This window comes from Pongo abelii, chromosome 1 (genome assembly GCF_028885655.2).
Source record: "Pongo abelii isolate AG06213 chromosome 1, NHGRI_mPonAbe1-v2.0_pri, whole genome shotgun sequence".
In the NCBI taxonomy this organism is placed as follows: domain Eukaryota; kingdom Metazoa; phylum Chordata; class Mammalia; order Primates; family Hominidae; genus Pongo; species Pongo abelii.
Window position 1 is genome coordinate 176,987,057 of NC_071985.2, and position 13,966 is coordinate 177,001,022.

The following is a 13,966-nucleotide window of genomic DNA, read 5'->3' on the forward strand; positions in this document are numbered from 1 at the left end:
ACCCCCCAGTAGGGGCAGACTGACACCTCACACGGCCGCGTACTCCTCTGAGACAAAAATTCCAGAGGAACGATCAGACAGCAGCATTCGCAGTTCATGAAAATCTGCTGTTCTGCAGCTACCACTGCTGATACCCAGGCAAACAGGGTCTGGAGTGGACCTCTAGCAAACTCCAACAGACCTGCAGCTGAGGGTCCTGTCTGTTAGAAGGAAAACAAACAAACAGAAAGGACATCCACACCAAAAACCCATCTGTACATCACCATCATCAAAGACCAAAAGTAGATAAAACCACAAAGATGGGGAAAAAACACAGCAGAAAAACTGGAAACTCTAAAATGCAGAGCGCCTCTCCTCCTCCAAAGGAATGCAGCTCCTCACCAGCAACGGAACAAAGCTGGACGGAGAATGACTTTGAGGAGTTGAGAGAAGAAGGCTTCAGATGATCAAACTACTCTGAGCTACAGGAGGAAATTCAAACCAAAGGCAAAGAAGTAAAAAATTTGAAAAAAATTTAGACGAATGTATAACTAGAATAACCAACATAGAGAAGTGCTTAAAGGAGCTGATGGAGCTGAAAGCCAAGGCTCGAGAACTACATGAAGAACGCAGAAGCCTCAGGAGCCGATGCGATCAACTGGAAGAAAGGGTATCAGTGATGGAACATGAAATGAATGAAATGAAGCAAGAAGGGAAGTTTAGAGAAAAAAGAATAAAAAGAAACAAACAAAGCCTCCAAGAAATATGGGACTATGTGAAAAGACCAAATCTACGTCTGATTGGTGTACCTGAAAGTGATGGGGAGAATGGAATCAAGTTGGAAAACACTCTGCAGGATATTATCCAGGAGAACATCCCCAATCTAGCAAGGCAGGCCAACATTCCGATTCAGGAAATACAGAGAACACCACAAAGATACTCCTCGAGAACAGCAACTCCAAGACACATAATTGTCGGATTCACCAAAGTTGAAATGAAGGAAAAAATGTTAAGGGCAGCCAGAGAGAAAGGTCGGGTTACCCACAAAGGGAAGCCCATCAGACTAACAGCAGATCTCTCAGTAGAAACTCTACAAGCCAGAAGAGAGTGGGGGCCAATATTCAACATTCTTAAAGAAAAGAATTTTCAACCCAGAATTTCATATCCAGCCAAACTAAGCCTCAAAAGTGAAGGAGAAATAAAATCCTTTACAGACAAGCAAATGCTGAGAGATTTTGTCACCACCACCCCTGCCCTAAAAGAGCTCCTGAAGGAAGCACTAAACATGGAAAGGAAAAACTGGTACCAGCCACTGCAAAATCATGCCAAATTGTAAAGATCACCAAGGCTAGGAAGAAACTGCATCAACTAACGAGCAAAATAACCAGCTAACATCATAATGACAGGATCAAATTCACACATAACAATATTAACTTTAGATGTAAATGGACTAAATGCTCCAATTAAAAGACACAGACTGGCAAATTGGATAAAGAGTCAAGACCCATCAGTGTGCTGTATTCAGGAAACCCATCTCACATGCAGAGACACACATAGGCTCAAAATAAAAGGATGGAGGAAGATCTACCAAGCAAATGGAAAAACAAAAAAAGGCAGGGGTTGCAATCCTAGTCTGATAAAACAGACTTTGAAACAACAAAGATCAAAAGAGACAAAGAAGGCCATTACATAATGGTAAAGGGATCAATTCAACAAGAAGAGCTAACTATCCTAAATATATATGCACCCAATACAGGAGCATCCAGATTCATAAAGCAAGTCCTGACTGACCTACAAAGAGACTTAGACTCCCACACAATAATAATGGGAGACTTTAACACCCCACTGTCAACATTAGACAGATCAACGAGACAGAAAGTCAACAAGGATACCCAGGAATTGAACTCAGCTCTGCACCAAGCAGACCTAATAGACATCTACAGAACTCTCCACCCCAAATCAATAGAATATACATTCTTTTCAGCACCACACTACACTTATTCCAAAATTGACCACATAGTTGGAAGTAAAGCTCTCCTCAGCAAATGCAAAAGATCAGAAATTATAACAAACTGTCTCTCAGACCACAGTGCAATCAAACTAGAACTCAGGATTAAGAAACTCACTGAAAACCACTCAACTACATGGAAACTGAACAACCTGCTCCTGAATGACTACTGGGTACATAATGAAATGAAGGCAGAAATAAAGATGTTCTTTGAAACCAATGAGAACAAAGACACAATGTGCCAGAATCTCTGGGACACATTCAAAGCAGTGTGTAGAGGGAAATTTATAGCACTAAATGCCCACAAGAGAAAGCAGGAAAGATCCAAAATTGACACCCTAACATCACAATTAAAAGAACTAGAAAAGCAAGAGCAAACACATTCAAAAGCTAGCGGAAGGCAAGAAATAACTAAAATCAGAGCAGAACTGAAGGAAATAGAGATACAAAAAACCCTTCAAAAAATTAATGAATCCAGGAGCTGGTTTTTTTGAAAGGATCAACAAAATTGGTAGACCACTAGGAAGACTAATAAAGAAGAAAAGGGACAAGAATCAAGTAGATGCAATAAAAAATGATAAAGGGGATAGCACCACTGATCCCACAGAAATACAAACTACCATCAGAGAATACTACAAACACCTCTACGCAAATAAACTAGAAAATCTGGAAGAAATTGATAAATTCCTGGACACATACACCCTCCCAAGACTAAACCAGGAAGAAGTTGAATCTCTGAATAGACCAATAACAGGCTCTGAAATTGTGGCAATAATCAATAGCTTACCAACCAAAAAGAGTCCAGGACCAGATGGATTCACAGCCGAATTCTACCAGAGGTGCAAGGAGGAACTGGTACCATTCCTTCTGAAATTATTCCAATCAATAGAAAAAGAGGGAATCCTCTCTAACTCATTTTATGAGGCCAGCATCATCCTGATACCAAAGCCAGGCAGAGACACGATCAAAAAAGAGAATTTTAGACCAATATCCTTGATGAACATTGATGCAAAAATCCTCAATAAAATACTGGCAAACCGAATCCAGCAGCACATCAAAAAGCTTATCCACCATGATCAAGTGGGCTTCATCCCTGGGATGCAAGGCTGGTTCAACATACGCAAATAAATAAATGTAATCCAGCATATAAACAGAACCAAAGACAAAAACCACATGATTATCTCAATAGATGCAGAAAAGGCCTTTGACAAAATTCAACAACCCTTTATGCTAAAAACTCTCAATAAATTAGGTATTGATGGGACGTATATCAAAATAATAAGAGCTATCTATGACAAACCCACAGCCAATATCATACTGAATGGGCAAAAACTGGAAGCATTCCCTTTGAAAACTGGCACAAGACAGGGATGCCCTCTCTCACCACTCCTATTCAACGTAGTGTTGGAAGTTCTGGCCAGGGCAATTAGGCAGGAGAAGGAAATAAAGGGTATTCAATTAGGAAAAGAGGAAGTCAAATTGTCCCTGTTTGCAGATGATATGATTGTATATCTAGAAAACCCCATTGTCTCAGCCCAAAATCTCCTTAAGCTGATAAGCAACTTCAGCAAAGTCTCAGGATACAAAATCAAGGTACAAAAATCACAAGCATTCTTATATACCAATAACAGACAAACAGAGAGCCAAATCATGAGTGAACTCCCACTCACAATTGCTTCAAAGAGAATAAAATACCTAGGAATCCAACTTACAAGGGATGTGAAGGACCTCTTCAAGGAGAACTACAAACCACTGCTCAAGGAAATAAAAGAGGATACAAACAAATGAAAGAACATTCCATGCTCATGGGTAGGAAGAATCAATATCGTGAAAATGGCCATACAGCCCAAGGTAATTTACAGATTCAATGCCATCCCCATCAAGCTACCAATGACTTTCTTCACAGAATTGGAAAAAACTACTTTAAAGTTCATATGGAACCAAAAAACAGGCCGCATCACCAAGTCAATGCTAAGCCAAAAGAACAAAGCTGGAGGCATCACACTACCTGACTTCAAACTATACTACAAGGCTACAGTAACCAAAACAGCATGGTACTGGTACCAAAACAGAGATATAGATCAATGGAACAGAACAGAGCCCTCAGAAATAATGCTGCATATCTACAACTATCTGATCTTTGACAAACCTGAGAAAAACAAGCAATGGGGAAAGGATTCCCTATTTAATAAATGGTGCTGGGAAAACTGGCTAGCCATAAGTAGAAAGCTGAAACTGGATCCCTTCCTTACACCTTATACAAAAATTAATTCAAGATGGATTAAAGACTTAAACTTTAGACCTAAAACCATAAAAACCCTAGAAGAAAACCTAGGCATTACCATTCAGGACATAGGCATGGGCAAGGACTTCACGTCTAAAACACCAAAAGCAATGGCAACAAAAGCCAAAATTGACAAATGGGATCTAATTAAACTAAAGAGCTTCTGCACAGCAAAAGAAATTACCATCAGAGTGAATAGGCAACCTACAAAATGGGAGAAAATTTTCGCAACCTACTCATCTGACAAAGGGCTAATATCCAGAATCTACAATGAACTCCAACAAATTTACAAGAAAAAAACAAACAACCCCATCAAAAAGTGGGTGAAGGATATGAACAGACACTTCTCAAAAGAAGACATTTATGCAGCCAAAAGACACGTGAAAAAATGCTCATCATCACTGGCCATCAGAGAAATGCAAATCAAAAGCACAATGAGATACCATCTCACACCAGTTAGAATGGCAATCATTAAAAAGTCAGGAAACAACAGGTGCTGGAGAGGATGTGGAGAAATAGGAACACTTTTACACTGTTGATGGGACTGCAAACTAGTTCAACCCTTGTGGAAGTCAGTGTGGTGATTCCTTAGGGATCTAGAACCGGAAATACCATTTGACCCAGCCATCCCATTACTGGGTATATACCCAAAGGACTATAAATCATGCTGCTATAAAGACACATGCACACGTATGTTTATTGCGGCACTATTCGCAATAGCAAAGACTTGGAACCAACCCAAATGTCCAACAATGATAGACTGGATTAAGAAAATGTGGCACATATACACCATGGATTACTATGCAGCCATAAAAAATGATGAGTTCATGTCGTTTGTAGGGACATGGATGAAATTGGAAATCATCATTCTCAGTAAACTATCACAAGGACAAAAAATCAAACACTGCATGTTCTCACTCATAGGTGGGAACTGAACAATGAGAACACATGGACACAGGAAGGGGAACATCACACTCTGGGGACTATTGTGGGGTGGGGGGATGGGGGAGGGATAGCATTAGGAGATATACCTAATGCTAAATGACGAGTTAATGGGTGCAGCACACCAGCATGACACATGTATACATATGTAACTAACCTGCACATTGTGCACAGGTACCCTAAAACTGAAAGTATAATAATAATAATAATAAAAATGTTTATGAGAACAAATGCATCCAGGTCTTTTTAGCCTCCTATCTACTTCCCAGGCCTTTATTCAATTTATTTCTTCCTCCTGGATTTTTCTCTATTATTTAATCTCATCTTCAAAGCCCTTCTTTCATAACTTTTATACCAGTTGAGAACTTTCTCTATGGTGAGAAGGTGAATTGATAAGAAGGAAATCTAAGGAGATAACTGGTGAAGTAACAGACAAAACCTGGTAGAAAATAGAAACAACAGTTCCTGAAATATTTTGAAATATCTAGTCTTCTGTTTGGTACTATTGCACTCGGAGGAGAGTTGCAGCTAACTTTTATGTTAATTGAATTATAAAGCATTTTACATTTCATTAGTGTCTAACTAGATTGTGGGTTCCTCAATGGCAAGGAACTGGCATTAAATACGAATTATATCCAGGGCTCCTATAGATCACCAGATAACTGGATATATAAACATCAACAAATAATTAACTACAAGTCAGTTAGGACTGACCACTGGTTAGTTTTAGTTAGGAGGAGAATCATATTAATACACAATTGATATAACAATATTAGCTTTAGTTTATTAGCTTTAGTTAGGAGGGGAATCATATTAATGTGCAATTGAAAAAACAATCTTTCAATATAGGGCTAAGGCTTTTGCTTTGCCTGTAGATCTACTGACTGGAATGGCCAGTTGACTATTTCTCTCTTTTTAATTCTTTTTCTCTTTAATTTTTAAATTTTATTTTATCATGGTAAGAACCCTTAACATGGGATTTACCCTCTTAACAAAATTCTAAATGTACAATACAGTATTGCTGTATATTCCTGTATAGAGATAATGTTTTACAGCAGGTCTCTAAATTTCTTCATCTTGCATAACTGAGACTTTATGCTCATTGATTAGCAACTCACAATTTCCTGCTTCCCTTAACCCCTGACAACCACCATTCCACTCTCTGATTCTATGAGTCTATTTTAGATACCTCATATAAGTGGAATTATGCAGCCTTTGTCCTTCTGTGATGGGCTTATTTCACTTAGCTTAATATCCTCAAGGTTCATCCATGCTGTTGCATATTGCAGGGTTTCTTTTTCTGACGGCTGAATATCAGTCAGCTCTTTTGAGTGATTGTACCCATAACCTCTACAATTTTAAGGTTCTTTAAAGTGAAGCAAGCTATAAAGGCACTTGGAGGGAATTTGAATGTTTAGGCTCTTAGATTTTTATAATTTTCCTCCAATGTTTTACCATGGTCTTTTTCATGACTAATTTGACAAGTGTCTTTTACCAAGTTGACTTTAATTACTGGTCTTGATACAGTGGTATTAACTATTTGTATTGAGATAGTTGTATGAACTTTATCATATAAATACAAATGTCTTTATAAAAACTCATGTTTTATCGTTTCTCAGCCTTTTGGCTAAGATCAAGTGTAAAAACTCACATTTTATTAGCTTACATGATATTTCATTCAATCTTATTACATTAAAATATACAACAAAGGACTATGAGGACAAATACAACTGACTTTTGCTTAGCATATCACTGTACTGCTGGGAGATAAGATTCTGGCATGCTGAACACTAACCCAACAGCACTAAACACCCTCTATTCTGTAGGCATAACTTTAAATTTTTTTACAAAATGAAAGGAAGCTATTGGATATTCTATCAGATCATTAGGTGAAGGTTCAGGTAAGAGAGTATGTACACGACTATTGGTTGGATTCAAGCAGCGCTTATTGGGTTCTTTACAATAGTAATATTTTCTCACCCATGTATATGTTCAGTGCAATTTCCAAGGTGCATTTTCTTATATTATCATATAAGAATCCCTATGAATAAAACTTTTTTCCCTTTTGACAGATAAGGAATATAATTTTCAGAAAGGTTAAAGTGACATCCCTAAGATCATGCAGCTTGAAAATAACAGAGTGGAGTCTAGAAACCTGTTCTGGTCTGACCTCAAGTCCAGGGCTCTTTCTGCTCCCCTAGTACTTCCTCTCTATACCAGGCAGTTGGCTAAATGAGCCTTAAAGACCTGTTCAGTTCTAGCATGCTCTGATTCTATGATATATTAGCAATATCCTATATACATCATCCATTGTATTGCTAGGAGTTAGCTGTGCCTTCATATCTCTGTGGCCACTGGCAAGATATGGAAAAGAGGAGATTAAGTGGAGGGGCCAATTGCTTTCAGATTGGTTGGGTAAATGTTTCACAACATCTTTGGGTTTGTCCCTCTCTCCTTTGATGAATGGCTCTCGCCTCTTTTTGACATATTGATCTTGAGTGCTGGGTATTTTTCTCTTACCAGATTTGCTGCCAGTTTTCCATCCATCCCCCGGGGCTGAGATGAGGTGAGAGGTAAGTTGTTTGTAAGTATGACTTGACTGAGCAGTGCAACCAGGCTGAACGTTTAGAAAGCCCTTCTGTACTTGGAGCCTGCTTTCATGTCTTGAAAATCCTGATTTATTTCAGGACAGGGAAAATCTGAGCTGGCATGCAAAGTGGAAATTAAAATCTTAAAACTATGTATGAAAATTGAATATTCCAAATGGCCTGGTTTAAACATCACTCCGCATCGTTGATCAAATGTAAAAGTTCTTGAAATGAAACAGGGATTTATGACTAGGTATAGGACTGGAGAAAGGCTTGACGAATATTTATGGGTAACTTCAAGGAATTCCACTCACTGCACTTTAGTCTGATTTTTGTACCCTCAAGCCTCTGCTTTGGATTTCAAGCCTGCAAATGCTTATAAATTTAAAAATATTTTGGTTTGGCTGTATTCTTTTAACTTCTGAATTTTGTCAAGGAGTGGAAGAGAGACTATATATATTTATTTCCACACATTTATCACACTGCATATAAGTATATGCATATATTTTTCTTTAGATTTATGTCTGTGACTTTGAGAAGAGAAACCTTGCTTTAATTGTCTCTGCACAACCTGACCTAATATAGTGCCTGGAAAATAGGAGACCCCTATACGTGCTCTACTGACTCATATTTGTTAGTTACATTTGTTGAACACCTCCTTGTGCTAGGCCCTGTGCAAATTACCGTGGGATGTACAGAGACAAATGGAGAGAGCAGGAATTTAAAAAATGACCTTAACTTTAAAACGTAAAGGAATAAAATTTTAAAATGCAAAGCATAAAACCATCCAGCCTTACAAATCAATTCCTTTTTTGTAAGCTTCAGTCAACAGCCCTGCAGGTGAGCAAATGTTGATCATTTCATATACATATCTTAGGTTTGTAAGGAAGAGGCAGGGATGTCTATTTGAATTTTATTCTCCCTTTGGCTGGAGATGAATAAGATTTACACATACAACCTTTGTTGTTGGACAGGTTGGTGACAGTGGTGTAAGCGTCATCAACGAAATCCAAGACACGGTTTTAGGTACTTCCACATAAATTATCTCAAAAGTTCTGTAAGATTGGGAATTTTACTTATTTATTCATTTATTTATTTTTAGATGGGATCTTGCTCTGTTGGCCAGGCTGGAGTGCAGTGGCATAATCTTGGCTCACTGCAACCTCCACCTCCTGGGTTCAAGCAATTCTCTGCCTCAGCCTCCTGAGTAGCTGGGATGAGAGGCAGCTGCCACCACGCCTGGCTAAATTTTGTGTTTTTAGTAGACGGGGTTTTACTATCTTGGCCAGCCTGGTCTTGAACTCCTGACCTCGTGATTCACCCCCCCCACCCTTTGCCCTCCCAAAGTGCTGGAATTACAGGTGTGAGCCACTGCGCCCAGCCAGGAATTTTCTTATATATTTTTTAAATGCTGTTCCTCTTCCTGAAATACTTACCTTCTACCTTCCATCTGTTAAACACTCTCTGTCTTTCAGGTGACAGCTCCAGGGGTGCCCCTTGTATGATGCCTCCTCTTCTAACTGCATGCTGGTTCATAGTCTCCTTCCTTTCTACTCATGTAATGCTTTGCATATTCCTCAAGCATGGCACATATGCCTCTGCATGGCAAATAGTCTTTTCTGAAGGTTGGACTGTGAGCTCCTCAAAGCAGCTTACTCGTTCACAGTAAATACCATTCTTCCATGCAAGTGCTCAAACTGGGGCTCTGGGAGCTTTTCCTGCCACCTTTCCAACCTTGCTACTACTCATGCAATGAGTCATCAGGTTCTTTGCATTTTACCCCTAAATACAAATTGAAGCCTCCAACTCTTTCCACTGTGGCCATTTAGTTCACGTCAACCTTGTGTCTCTTCAGAGAGCTCCTGGCTGGCCCCACTATTTTAACTCTCCTAAAACTCTCTCTTTTTTCCCTGCTGAAAACTCTTCTGCAAATCCCCATTACAGCTAAAATAAAATCCACAGATCTTAACATCCCCTACAGATCCCTGCATGATCTGGTTCCTTCCTGCCTATCCAGCTGTATCTTGGACCTCAGCTCCCTGACCTCCAAACGCATTGGCATCTTCTTTGTCAAGTGCATTTGTACATCACATTTCTTCTGCCTAGAATGTTCTCTGTCCCACTCTTCACATAGCTAGCTCCTGCTATCTTCAGATCTTAGCTCAAATGCCACAATCACAAGTGGGCTTTACTGGACCCGTGAGATTTTCTTCAGAGGAGTTTATTTTTTTCTTTATAGTATCTATCAGAATTTTTATTTACTTATCTATTTATTTTTGCTTAAAGTCTGTCTTCTTCCCTGGAATGTAAGACCCATTGGGAGAGAGATGCATCAGTCATTGTTTTTTTTTTTCATATATATATATACTATATATATATATACACACACATATATATATACACATATATATAGAGTACTAACTTAGTACTCTATATATATACATATATGTGTACATATGTGTACATATATGTATATATATATATAGTACTAAGTTAGTGCCTGAGAGTACAGGAGACATTTACTAAGTATTTATTAAAAAATTAAATAAAGCAATGGATAAAAATAAAATTCTTCAAGCATGACTATCACACCACTGCTATTGAATAGACCCCTTATTTGTATTTAGTGTGTTTCTCCCTAGTAGAGGTAATTAAAATATATATTTAGTTTTTGTTTTTTTCTCCTATAGATAGGTCATATATGAATATATATATCATATATATCACACATATATATGATATATATATCTCATATGTATGAGATATATATATTATATATATATGAGATATATATGATATATATATATATACTTTCTGTATATGGGCAGACTTTTACTCTGTTGCCCAGGCTGGAGTGCAATGGCGTGATCTCGGGTCACTGGAACCTCCACTTTCTGGATTCAAGCGATTCTTCTGCCTCAGCTTCCTGAGTATCTGGAACTACAGGTGCCCACCACCATGCCCGGATAATTTTTGTATTTTTAGTAGAAATGGGGTTTCACCATATTGGCCAAGCTGGTCTCAAACTCCTGACCTCCAGTGATCCACCTGCCTTGGCCTCCCAAAGTGCTAGGATTACAGGCGTGAGCCACCGTGCCCAGCCTATATTTTTATAGGTTGTGAATATCCTTTTATTCTCACCTTTCCCTCACCTAACAGTAACTGTAAGGTGCTAATTGGCCCACCTATGAGCACCTAAAACGCTCCATCTGAAAATGCCCACCTCCTGCCCATGCACCTGTAAGTTGTCCATCCCTGCACTCTCTGGCCTCCCACCCTCTAGGGGAGGCCTGCTTCCTTCACTTTGGTGAGAGCTGCTGAGCAAGCCATTGTAGCCCCATTTTATATACAAGGAAACTGAGGCAAGCATACAGTGAAACAATTTGGCTGAGCTAGAACAGAGTCTCAGGACTACCTGTCAAAGAAGATAGATGGACTAGTCAAGGGAAGTTAGGGAGGAATTCAAACCACATGCCTGGCCTAGGCTGACAGTGAGGCTTAATGCAGGTAACCACACTTCACATCTTGTGCCAGGTTTGAAGTGCTCTGGTGATCTGCAAAGAGAGCCTCAACACAGCCAACTCACTGCCAGAAAAGAAATTCTCACTCAGAATATTTGCCAAACAACATTTTTATTTGAAAGAAACCAAGCCAAATAAAAACACATAGTATTTTCTTCTCATGCCTTTCCTTGCCTGGGATATTTATTTATTTACTTTTCTTTCATCCTCCTGACCACCTCTGACATTGTTTTTATTTTGAGGAGATTTAAAAATAACTTCCCTGTACTCATTCATCTTGCTGTCCTGAGATAGAGGGAATTTTCACATTTTCCAGCCAGTTTTAATGTAGCAGAAACAATCAGAGGTGCTGCTGTGACTTTTTGGTGTATTAGAAAAGGGGAGGGCTGGGGCAGGTGGGCTTGGCCAATAAAATACAGCTGGGGAACAGGAAACTGCAGAGAGATTTCCCAGACTTGCCCTGTGCTGGAGCCCCATTGTGCTCTCCTGTGAAGCTGCACCAGGCCTCTGGGCTGAATTCCCACCTGGGCTTGAGAGGGCCCTCCCATGTTGGTCCTTCTTGCTCCCTAGTGCAAGACTTCCTTTGCCCACAACGACACTGCCTCCCATGTATAGGACAGTGCTATCGCTGTGACTCATTTCTGCATCTTGATTGCTGAGATCACTGATCAGGCTTGTGAGAAAACAGCATCAAATCTGAAGAGTTGTGTCCTCCCCGCACCACTCCCCGCGCCCCCACCATTATTTGCTCACCTTTGAAGGTAATCCAGAATAGGAGTCCCTCTGAAGCAAACAGAACATCCATCAAAGACCCTAAAGAACATAAGGTAATTGGCCGGGTGCGGTGGGTCACATCTGTAATCCCAGCTCTTTGGGAGGCCGAGGCGGGTGGATCACGAGGTCAGGAGTTTGAGACCAGCTTGGCTAACATGGTGAAACCCCATCTCTACTAAAAATACAAAAATTAACTGGGCATGGAGGCATGCGCCTGTAATCCCAGATACTCAGGAGGCTGAGGCAGGAGAGTCGCTGGAACCCAGGAGGTGGAGGTTGCAGTGAGCTGAGATTGCGCCATTGCACTCCAGCCTGGGTGACAGGGCGAGACTCCATCTCAAAAAAAAAAAAAAACAAAAAAAAAAACAGGAAAGAAAAAAAGGAACATAAAGTAATTTATTACAGCTTGATTTCTCTTTATTTCATTGTTCCAAGCATGATTCCCTCCACTCCATCTGCAACCTGATGTCCAGATCATCTTCCCAGTCATCCTCCCTGAAAGGCATTTCTCAGAATGTCATACAAGCTACTTCCATGGTTTTTCTGTGGGCCTTTGCTTATTGCTGTTTCCTTGCCCTTGAATGGCCTTCTCCAGGGTTTTTGTGTTACTGCCCATTCCTCTAGGCTCAATTCAAATTAAACCTCCTCCACCATAAAGCCTTCTTGGAGGAAATGAAGTGTAAAAGCCCATGCTCTAGAACTGGGATTACCTGGAGATAGTCATTATTATTATAATTATTATATACATGTTCATGGTGATGATGATGGTGGAGGTGAATTCCAAGTTATTCACTTGCTAGCTGTACAACTTAGAGGTATTTGCTTAGTCATTGTCTCAGTTGCCGTATCTGTAAAGTGGGAATAATATTTATGTCTATTTCATAGGACTTTTGAGAATCCTTACTGTGTTAAAAGATGTGAAGTAGTTAGATTAGTTAAGTGCTCAATATCATCTTCTCTATAAAATCAAGCTGATTTGGACTTCCATAATAATTCTTACAGCCTTCATGCATTTCTTAAATAAATACTTTTCAGGGTTACATGTGCTAGGCACTCTGCTAGGTACTCTGTGAGGAAGATAATCACAGTGTAGGATGCCATGTTTATAGTATTGTATGTTTGACTCCTGTCCTTGTTCTCAGGCCGCAAAGACTGTCTATGAAGATAGGCAATTCCATTCATTCTGAAGTCCTCACATAGTAGTTATTCAGTGAATGTACCCTGGGTTGGGTTAAATTTTTCTATGGATTAAAGATCTTTCATAGAGATGGGCCCTGAAGGAGCCATATTTTACCAACTGATCATCCCTCATCTCATAGGAGAGGTGTATGTGTTTAATGGCATTACTTACTTTGAATAGAGACATATATCACTTAAAGATAACATCAGATATCACATGAAACTCAAAGATTCTGTAAAAGAATAGCACATCAATAACACAACTACTAACACCACTATCACCATCACTATTGCTATCACCATCACCACCATCATTGTCACCCTCACAACCATCACCAACATATACACCAACACCACCATCATTACAATACTACCACCACCCCCACTACCATCATCACAACTATCATCATTATATATACCACTATCACCATCACCACCATCATTATCACTACCACCACCCCCACTACCATCATCACAACTATCACCATTATGTATACGATTATCACCATCACCACCATCATGATCACTACCACCACCCCCACTACCATCATCACAACTATCACCATTATATATACCATTATCACCATCACCACCATCATTATCACTACCGCCACCCCCACTACCATCATCACAACTATCACCATTATGTATGCCATTATCACCATCACCACCATCATTATCAATAACAACA

General features: G+C 39.5%; 1 long non-coding RNA gene across 2 annotated transcripts in view; it reads left to right on the plus strand.

The window, feature by feature from the left end:
• The window catches only part of LOC134760893 (uncharacterized), a 39,862-nt gene that overhangs the window by 11,350 nt on the left and 14,546 nt on the right, over positions 1-13,966 (plus strand). For both annotated transcript variants that reach the window (XR_010138947.1, XR_010138946.1), the window contains one exon: positions 7,737-7,786. This is a non-coding gene — a long non-coding RNA (uncharacterized LOC134760893). The remainder of the gene's footprint in view (positions 1-7,736; positions 7,787-13,966) is intronic.